This window comes from Aptenodytes patagonicus, unplaced genomic scaffold (assembly GCF_965638725.1).
Source record: "Aptenodytes patagonicus unplaced genomic scaffold, bAptPat1.pri.cur scaffold_88, whole genome shotgun sequence".
NCBI classification, from domain to species: domain Eukaryota; kingdom Metazoa; phylum Chordata; class Aves; order Sphenisciformes; family Spheniscidae; genus Aptenodytes; species Aptenodytes patagonicus.
This window is the reverse complement of record NW_027472036.1, coordinates 302397-313215: the sequence shown is the minus strand read 5'-3', so window position 1 is coordinate 313215 and position 10819 is coordinate 302397.

The window sequence follows — 10819 nt, the reverse complement described above, 5'->3', positions numbered from 1 at the left end:
ATACTTATGCCTAAAGAAGGTCTAAAGTTGTTTCAAACACAGTTTTAAAAGCTGGCAGGTTAGTTTTGTCCAACCTATTCATGTTAGCGGTGAGTAAGATAGACCTGGGCACAATACATCTTGGTAGATCTCTTCTTATAGGGAATTTCAAAGAGAGAATGTGTATTTAAATGCTCAAATATCTCTAACCATTTTTTTAAGCTTTTATTTCTCTAAAGGCTTTTAGATGAGGTCAAACAATGACCCAGCTGTCCAGTTGCCTGAAGAGTTCTTGAATTAATTTCTTTTTTAAGGCTAAAAAAAAAATGTTATAGTAGGCTTTGTGTGCAAGGGAATGAGCACTGGTCAGGTGTTCTTTATGGGTAAAGTTGAAGAGAAACTTTTAATTTTTTTTTCTAATTCCAGGTTACCTTTCCAAGTGCTGCTACTTTTTGTCAAAGGAATCGCACTCAGTGATTTGCCATATTTTTTCCGTGTTGTGTAGACATAAAAAAAACCCCCAATCTCTTCAGAATCTCTGGTCTAGTGTAAACTGAGGCACCCTGGAAATTACTATGTGGGTGATACTGCATGACAATGTAGACCATGGTAGGGTGAAATCCTATTAATATTGGAGTTTTTCTCTGGAGGGGGTCTGGTTAACTTCATTTCTGAAGTCAGCTGTGATTTTTAAAGGTCTCCTTATAAGATTTATGGGTTAAAGGAGAGGAATTATGTGTATGTCCTGGTTTCGGCAGGGATAGAGTTAATTTCCTTTCTAGTAGCTGGTACAGTGTTTTGGATTTAGGATGAGAACAAAGTTGATAACACACCGGTGTTTTAGTTGTTGCTAGGTAATGCTTACACTAGCCAAGGACTTTTCAGCTTCCCATGCTCTACTGACTGAGGAGGCTGGAGGTGCACAAGAAGCTGGGAGGGGGCACAGCCAAACTGGCCAAAGGGACATTCCATACCATGTGACGTCATGCTCAGTACATAAACTGGGAAAAGCTGGCCGGGGGGGCCGCTGCTCGGGGACTGGCTGGGCATCGGTCAGCAGGTGGTGAGCAATTGTGCTGTGCATCACTTGTTTTGTGTATTATTATTATTATTATTATCATATTATTATTATCATTTTATTTCAATTATTAAACTGTTTTTATCTCAACCCACGAGTCTTTCTAACTTGTGCTCTTCCAATTCTCTCCCCCATCCCACCGGGTGGGGGGGAGTGAGCGAGCGGCTGCGTGGTGCTTAATTGCTGACTGAGATTAAACCACGACAGTCCTTTTTGGCGCCCAACGTGGGGCACGAAGGGTTTGAGATAATAACAGATTAACCGGAGTGTATTAAGGAACTTATATCTGTTAATAGTTGAGGGTCACAATGTTGGTTTCTCTGTTCTCGATATTGATTTGTATAATCTGCATCGCGCTTTTTTTCCTGCTGTACATGTTAAAGATTGGTGTTGGGTTTTGCAGTTTGCTGTGGTCTGCAGTGAATAGTAATGTCTCGCTTGTGAGGTTTGTTTTTAGAACATTGACCTTGACGTTTCTGTGGTATGTAAACTTCGCAATGAAGCCGTTACTGTACCATGGATACCATATCGTGGAGACAACTAGCAATTGCAGTAACTTTTCTGAGAGTTTTTTTACAGAGGAAATACAGAATGGCAGTGTCACTACCTTCTTCTATGATGTTTCCTCCTTCATTACAGTAATTTTTCAGTATTTTGAGCATCCTTGGGCAGTTAAGATACTTCTATTAATACTTCTTGGGAATATTGTTTCGGTTTTGTCTAAAGTTGGTAAGCAATTTAAGAATATCATCCAGAGATCTGCCCCAAGGCTGAATAATTGAGTGGCAGGGTGTGTGGGACAAGATGGGCAAGTACCTAGGCCAATGGGCACGCCCAGTGTTTTGGAACTTCACCCCTGAGCAAGTGCAGAATCCTGAAAAGTTAGTAGAATATTTGGAAAAAGTATGCTGTCACCCTGGCAACTCTAGAGAGATGCAACTCATTGCAACGTGCTGGGGCCTGGCCCATGCCTACCGAGCCCTGTTCAACACTACTCAGTACCCTCAAAGGGAAGAGAAGGTCTCTGGCTCTGACAGTAAAACGACACGCACTGCGGCCACTCAGACCTGGGCAACAGGCCGTGCAGCCACTCAAACCCGGGCAACACGCACTACGGCCACTACAACCCCAGCAACAGGCCCTGCGGCCACTCAGACTCCGGTGACATGCACTTGCACTGCGGCCACTCCAACCCCGGCGACATGCACTGCGGCCACTCCAACCCCGGCGACATGCACTGCGGCCACTCCAACCCCAGCAACAGGCCCTGCGGCCACTCAGACTCCGGTGACATGCACTTGCACTGCGGCCACTCCAACCCCGGCGACATGCACTGCGGCCACTCCGACCCCGGCGACATGCACTGCGGCCACTCCAACCCCGGCAACAGGCCCTGCGGCCACTCAGACTCCGGTGACATGCACTTGCACTGCGGCCACTCCAACCCCAGCAACACGCCCTGTGGCTGAACCAAAGGACGAGCCTGTGCCAGTATCAGTCGCCCCTGTACACAAGAAGAAATCTTGGAAGCGGAAGTCAGCTCGTTTAGTAAGGGAGGAAGAAGCTTCTTCTAAAAGGGAACCGGAGGAAGAACTGTACGAGACAGATGACCCTAGAGAAGGACCATCACGAGAACGGGAGGAGGAAAGCTGGCCGCTGATCGGGGAGGAGGAAGAGGAAGAACTCATAAACGAGACAGTGACCACCCGATCTCTATCCCTGAGTGAGCTGCGAGATATACGAAAAGATTTCAGCCGCCGTCCAGGTGAGCATATTGTCACCTGGCTGCTCCGATGCTGGGATAATGGGGCCAGTAGCCTGGAATTAGAGGGTAGGGAAGCCAAGCAGCTGGGATCCCTTTCTAGGGAAGGGGGCATTGATAAAGCAATTGGAAAAGGGACACGTATCCTCAGCCTTTGGAGGCGACTCTTGTCAAGCGTGAAGGAAAGGTATCCCTTTAAGGAAGATGTCATATGTCGCCCAAGCAAGTGGGCCACCATGGAGAAGGGTATCCAGTTTCTGAGAGAATTAGCTGTGCTGGAGGTGATTTATGATGACCTGAACAATGAACAACTATCCAAAGATCCAGACGAAGTCAAGTGCACACGACCCATGTGGCGGAAGTTTATAAGGAGCGCACCATCGTCATACGCCAATTCATTGGCAGTGATAACCTGGAAAGATGGAGAGGAACAAACAGTGGATGAATTGGCTAGTCAACTCCGGCAATACGAGGAAAGTCTTTCTTCCTCCATCGTCTCGGCTGTGGAGAAACTGTCCGAAAAACTGTCCCGGGAGATCCAGCAACTCAGAGAGGATAGGTCCTACTCCTCACCTGTACGGACCAGTATCTCGGCTATTAGAAGTAAGCGTTCTTTTGCTCAAGAGAGAGAATATAAAGGGTACACACCACGGGGCACCCTATGGTTTTACCTGCGTGACCACGGAGAGGACATGAGGAAGTGGGATGGGAAACCTACTGCAGCCCTAGGGGCACGGGTACGTGAATTACAAGGGAAAACAATCACAGAAAGAGGTTCTTCCAGGAAAATTGCTGCTCCAGTTTCCAGCGGGCAGTTCCCCAGAGAGAGTAGAAGGGCTGATCTTACTCTTGATCTTAATGAAGAAACTTCTGACTCATACGTACAAGAAATGAGAAACGAGTACTGTGATGAGGATTAGAGGGGCCCTGCCTCCAGCCAGGGGGAGGAAAGGGACAACCGGGTTTACTGGACTGTGTGGATTCGGTGGCCTGGCACATCAGACCCACAGAAGTATAAGGCTCTGGTAGACACCGGTGCACAGTGTACCCTAATGCCATCAAGATATATAGGAACAGAACCCATCTATATTTCTGGGGTGACGGGGGGATCCCAACAGCTATCTGTATTGGAAGCCGAAGTGAGTCTAACTGGGAATGGGTGGCAGAAGCACCCCATTGTGACTGGCCCAGATGCTCCGTGCATCCTTGGCATAGACTACCTCAGGAGAGGGTATTTCAAGGACCCAAAAGGGTACAGGTGGGCTTTTGGTATAGCTGCCTTGGAGATGGAGGAGATTAAACAGCTGTCCACCTTGCCTGGTCTCTCGGAGGACCCTTCTGTTGTGGGGTTGCTGAAGGTCGAAGACCAACAAGTGCCAATCGCTACCACCACAGTGCACCGGCGGCAATATCGCACCAACCGAGACTCCCTGATTCCCATTCATGAGCTGATTCGTCGACTGGAGAGCCAAGGAGTGATCAGCAAGACCCACTCACCCTTTAACAGTCCCATATGGCCAGTGCGGAAGTCTAATGGAGAGTGGAGACTAACAGTAGACTATCGTGGCCTAAATGAAGTCACGCCACCGCTGAGTGCTGCTGTGCCAGACATGCTAGAACTTCAATATGAATTGGAATCAAAGGCAGCCAAGTGGTATGCCACAATTGATATTGCTAATGCATTTTTCTCAATCCCTTTGGCAGCAGAGTGCAGGCCACAGTTTGCTTTCACTTGGAGGGGCGTTCAGTACACCTGGAACCGACTGCCCCAGGGGTGGAAACACAGCCCTACCATTTGCCATGGACTGATCCAGACTGCATTAGAACAGGGTGGAGCTCCAGAACACCTGCAATACATTGATGATATCATCGTGTGGGGCAACACAGCAGAAGAAGTTTTTGAAAAAGGGAAGGAAATAGTCCAAATCCTGCTGAAGGCCGGTTTTGCCATAAAACAAAGTAAAGTCAAGGGACCTGCACAGGAGATCCAGTTTTTAGGAATAAAATGGCAAGATGGACGTCGTCAGATCCCAATAGATGTGATCAACAAAATAACAGCCATGTCTCCACCAACTAGCAAAAAAGAAACACAAGCTTTCTTAGGCGTGGTGGGTTTTTGGAGAATGCACATTCCAAATTACAGTCTGATTGTAAACCCTCTCTATCAAGTGACCCGGAAGAAGAACAATTTCAAATGGGGCCCTGAGCAACGACAAGCTTTTGAACAAATTAAACGGGAGATAGTTCATGCAGTAGCCCTGGGGCCAGTCCGGGCAGGGCAAGATGTAAAAAATGTGCTCTATACCGCAGCCGGGGAGAATGGCCCTACCTGGAGCCTCTGGCAGAAAGCACCAGGGGAGACTCGAGGTCGACCCCTAGGGTTTTGGAGTCGGGGATACAGAGGATCCGAGGCCCGCTATACTCCAACTGAAAAAGAGATATTAGCAGCATATGAAGGGGTTCGAGCTGCTTCAGAAGTGATCGGCACTGAAGCACAGCTCCTCCTGGCACCCCGACTGCCGGTGCTAGGCTGGATGTTCAGAGGGAGGGTCCCCTGTACACATCATGCAACTGATGCTACATGGAGTAAGTGGGTCGCACTAATCACACAACGGGCTCGAATAGGAAACCCCAGTCGCCCAGGAATTCTGGAAGTGATCATGGATTGGCCAGAGGGCAAAGATTTTGGAATATTGCCAGAGGAGGAGGTAACGCGTGCTGAAGAGGCCCCAATGTATAATGAACTACCAGAAAATGAGAAGCAATATGCCCTGTTCACTGATGGGTCCTGTCGTCTTGTGGGAAAACATCGGAGGTGGAAAGCTGCTGTATGGAGTCCTATGCGACAAGTTGTAGAAACGGCTGAAGGAGAAGGTGAATCAAGCCAATTTGCAGAAGTAAAGGCCATCCAGCTGGCTTTAGACATTGCTGACCGAGAAAAGTGGCCAGTGCTCTATCTCTATACTGACTCATGGATGGTGGCAAATGCCCTGTGGGGGTGGTTGCAGCAATGGAAGCAGAGCAACTGGCAGCGCAGAGGCAAACCCATCTGGGCTGCCGCATTGTGGCAAGATATTGCTGCCCGGGTGGAGAACCTGGTTGTAAAAGTCCGTCACGTAGATGCTCACGTACCCAAGAGTCGGGCCACTGAAGAACATCAAAACAACCAGCAGGTGGATCAGGCTGCTAAGATTGAAGTGGCTCAGGTGGATCTGGACTGGCAACATAAGGGTGAATTATTTCTAGCTCGGTGGGCCCATGACACCTCAGGTCACCAAGGAAGAGATGCAACATACAGATGGGCTCGTGATCGAGGGGTGGACTTGACCATGGACACTATAGCCCAGGTTATCCATGAATGCGAAACATGTGCTGCAATCAAGCAAGCCAAACGGTTAAAGCCTTTTTGGTATGGAGGACGATGGTTGAAATATAAATATGGGGAGGCCTGGCAGATCGATTATATCACACTCCCACAAACCCGCCAAGGCAAGCGCCACGTGCTTACAATGGTGGAGGCAACCACCGGATGGCTGGAAACATATCCCGTGCCCCATGCCACTGCCCGGAACACTATCCTGGGCCTTGAAAAGCAAGTCCTATGGCGACATGGCACCCCAGAAAGAATTGAGTCAGACAATGGGACTCATTTCCGAAACAACCTCATAGACACCTGGGCCAAAGAGCACGGCATTGAGTGGGTGTATCACATCCCCTATCATGCACCAGCTTCTGGGAAAATTGAACGATACAATGGACTGTTAAAGACTACGCTGAGAGCAATGGGTGGTGGGACGTTCAAACATTGGGATACGCATTTAGCAAAGGCCACCTGGTTAGTCAACACTCGGGGATCTGCCAATCGAGCAGGCCCTGCCCAGTCAGAACTTTTACGTACTGTAGATGGGAATAAAGTCCCTGTAGTGCACATAAAAAATATGCTGGGGAAGACAGTCTGGGTTATTCCTGCCTCGGGCAGAGGCAGACCCATCCGTGGGATTGCTTTTGCTCAAGGACCTGGGTGCACTTGGTGGATAATGCGGAAGGATGGGGAAGTCCGATGTGTGCCTCAAGGGGATTTGATTTTGGGTGAGAATAGCCAATGATCTGAATTATGTGATGTTAAGTACTAATTATAGTTATAATAGTTATACTAATAATACACAGATATACTAATAATACTAATAATATTATATGCCATACTAATGTTATTATAATAAGAATCACCCAGATTAATGAAGAATAACTTCAGTGAAACCAAGCAAAGCACAGTGATGATGGTACCAGAACTGACTTCAACCTGAAACAATCCAACACCACATACCATCTCCATTTTTCCTGCCCTGAAAGATTATTATGACAGATGGAGCCCGAAGTCATGGACTAAATGAACTCACCGAACATTTTAGAGGGATGGCCCACAGATGAAGGGAATGATATCTGTGTATGTGTGTATATATATATATAAAAGGGGGTGGTGATTAATGAAAATGTACTGGAAAATGTGAGACTTGAGCATGATGCAAATGGTATAGAATAAGGGGTGGATATTGTCCTGGTTTCGGCAGGGATAGAGTTAATTTCCTTTCTAGTAGCTGGTACAGTGTTTTGGATTTAGGATGAGAACAAAGTTGATAACACACCGGTGTTTTAGTTGTTGCTAGGTAATGCTTACACTAGCCAAGGACTTTTCAGCTTCCCATGCTCTACTGACTGAGGAGGCTGGAGGTGCACAAGAAGCTGGGAGGGGGCACAGCCAAACTGGCCAAAGGGACATTCCATACCATGTGACGTCATGCTCAGTACATAAACTGGGAAAAGCTGGCCGGGGGGGGCGCTGCTCGGGGACTGGCTGGGCATCGGTCGGCTGGTGGTGAGCAATTGTGCTGTGCATCACTTGTTTTGTGTATTATTATTATTATTATCATATTATTATTATCATTTTATTTCAATTATTAAACTGTTTTTATCTCAACCCACGAGTCTTTCTAACTTGTGCTCTTCCAATTCTCTCCCCCATCCCACCGGGTGGGGGGGAGTGAGCGAGCGGCTGTGTGGTGCTTAATTGCTGACTGAGATTAAACCACGACAGTGTACAAACTAAAAACTTTAGAATATTCATACTTTTTTTACATCAGATTTTTTAAGAATACTGTATTTGTAAAGGGTCATCACAATTTCTTAAGCAAACAAAATCACATTTTTTTTCAATGTACTGTGAAAGAAGTTAGTTGCCTGATGTGTGTGTTAAAAGACTTGTGTCATTGTGGTGCAGAATACGTTGCTATTGTCTACCTCTATTTTGTTAAATGTATTTCTTGATAAGATATTTCTGAGCTTACATATTTAGAAACATTGCAGTAATTAATCTGCTGTTCTCAGTCTTCAGTTATGGTTCCTTTACTAAAGGCTTTCAGAAATTTGCACTTCTGTAACTTCTGTAACCTTTTTCCCCCCATGCAAATCTTTCCATGGAAAGATCCTGACATTACCTCAGTACTTGGTCTTCAGCACTGAACTGCAGCTGCCCATCCCAGCAATACATTTTGCAAGGTCCTGTATGCGAATTTGCAAAAGAATAATCAATAATTCAAGAACATGAAATTGTATAGCTGTAGATATGTTTGTTAAAAGAAAATCTGGGGGAAAAAAATCACCCATTCTGTTATGTTCTAAGGACATGCTCGAGTCCAGAGGTATGTGTTTTATTCCAAAGATGCTGCTTTGCAGTTATGTTGAGACAGCCTGGTTGGTAAAGTCAGACTTACGATTTGTGACCATAAGAAAGGAAGGAGGAGGGGGAAGGGATGTCCCTTTTGCTTCTGCTTTTCTTGCCATACATTTGTAGTACTCGAAATTCAGGGCAGGGGCAGGGGATCGGCACCTGCTGTCTTCCATTCTTTGCTCTGCGGTGACACTGGAGTTCCTGATGCTTGAATTTTTAAAGCTGTGTCTGACTGATGATGCTCAGTATAGCAATAGTACGTGCCTCTTTGCTCCCGGCCTCCTGGTTTCCTGGTTTCCATGTTGTTCAGGTGTCTGCTGAGGAGCTGCAACTGATTGCAGTCCCTGTAGGACTTCTGTTGTGAAGCTGAGTAGCTGTTGAACGACAACTGTCCAGAAAATAATGTGTCCTCGTAAAGGCTGGCTTCAGCTTGGAGTGGCTTTTAATGCAGGGCTGTTGAGTTCAAGAGGCAAAAGGTTGTCTTGTTGAAATGTTTTGTTTCTTAATTGAAAGAGTTTTAGTGGTGTTAATACATGCTAATATACAAAGCAGTGATACAGTGTGCTCTAAAACACGCATAGAATCATATTGTGGTGGGTTGACCTTTGCTGGCTGCCAGATGCCCTCCAAGCCCCTCTCTTGCTCCCCCTCCATCCAACAGGACAGGCAGATCACTTAAAATTACCATCATGGACAGAACAGACTCAATGGGGGGAGGGGATTAATTTAATTTATTGCAATTAATTTTAACAGTAGGATAGTGAGAAAGAAGAACAAATCTTAAAACGCCTTCCCCCCACCCCTCCCTTCTTCCCAGGCTCAACTTCACTTGTGACTCTTCTACTTCCCTGCCGCGAGCAGTGCAGTGGGATGGGGAATGGGGCTTGCGGTCAGTTTATTACACATTGTCTCTGCTGCTCCTTCCTCCTCACACTCTTCCCCTGCTCCAGCATGGGGTCCCTCCCATGGGAGACAGTCCTCCATGAACTTCTCCAATGTGGGTCCTTCCCACGGGGTGCAGTCCTTCAGGAACAGACTGCTCCAGCATGGGTCCCCCATGGGGTCACAAGTCCTGCCAGCAAGCCTGCTCCAGCGTAGGCTTTTGACAGGGTCACAGCCTCCTTTGGGCGCATCCACCTGCTCTGGTGTGGGGTCCTCCACAGGCTGCAGGCTCCACCGTGGACCTTGCACTGCAGAGCGGCTTACGTTGGGACACTGGGTTTGTAGGGGTGGAAGCCTTCATGATATGGGGACAGGGGCTACTGCGTAAACACGCCTCGTCAACACACATGGTAATTCACTGAGTCCAGGAGCAGTGGCCCATTTCCTATTCACATTTAATGTACAATTCAAACTGGCTGCGCAACAGGGACCTACTAAGCCCCTTAGAGGGCAGCTGGCGGCAGCACCAAGCCTGCTCCAGGAGCGTGTCCCCGGGGGTGGAAGGAACAGCTGAGAAGGGCTATGCAAGGAGAGAGGCTGGAAGTTATACCTGGAATTGCAGGGGGTATGTCAGCTTGTGTGATAAAAGCTTGCCTGCACACCCGCAATGGAACGTGACAGGTGGAGGACACCCCCCCCCGAAAATACCCTGCAGCAGCTTCTCCATGTCCCACCACAGGACTCATTGGCCCACTGGTCTTCACAAGCCCAGAGGAGGGCAGGGGCACAGCAGCAGGCAGGAACCCAAATTACAGACTCAAAGCCTGGGCTTTTTACAGCCCGCCTGGGCTCCTGCCAGGGCTGTCCTGGGAAAAGCCTCAGCCCTGCAGTACAGGTATGAAACCTATCATGATGAGTAAGTGCCAGCGCACCCATGGGACACCTCAGGGGGTGCTGGGGGTGGATGTCTCAGCATCTCGCAAGATGTTTTGGGGAGGAACCAAATGGAAGGATCCAGAGGATTCGGGGAGGAACAAGTAGGGGAAAATAGAGGGATAAAAAGGGTCCATCACATGAAACTAGCTTGCTGGTTGGTCACGCGATGTCCTAGGCGTGACCAGCGCAGTCCGTCCTGCCTGCTTATTGAACCCCTTCCTAACGAGCACAGCACTTGGAGCCAGCCCACGGTTCATGGGGCGTCTGTGGGGCAGTGACTGGGGAGACCAGAGTTGGGGAAGCCACGTGGGAGAGGGGCCAGAGGCTCCTGTGGGCTGCTGGGTCTGGCTTGACGCTCCCCTGGCAGCCCCCACCCAAGTACCGGATAGGCCAGAGGGAAGCATGCAAGGCCAGGTATTACGAGGTCACTTCTGCCTCATTGCATGATATGGGGGTC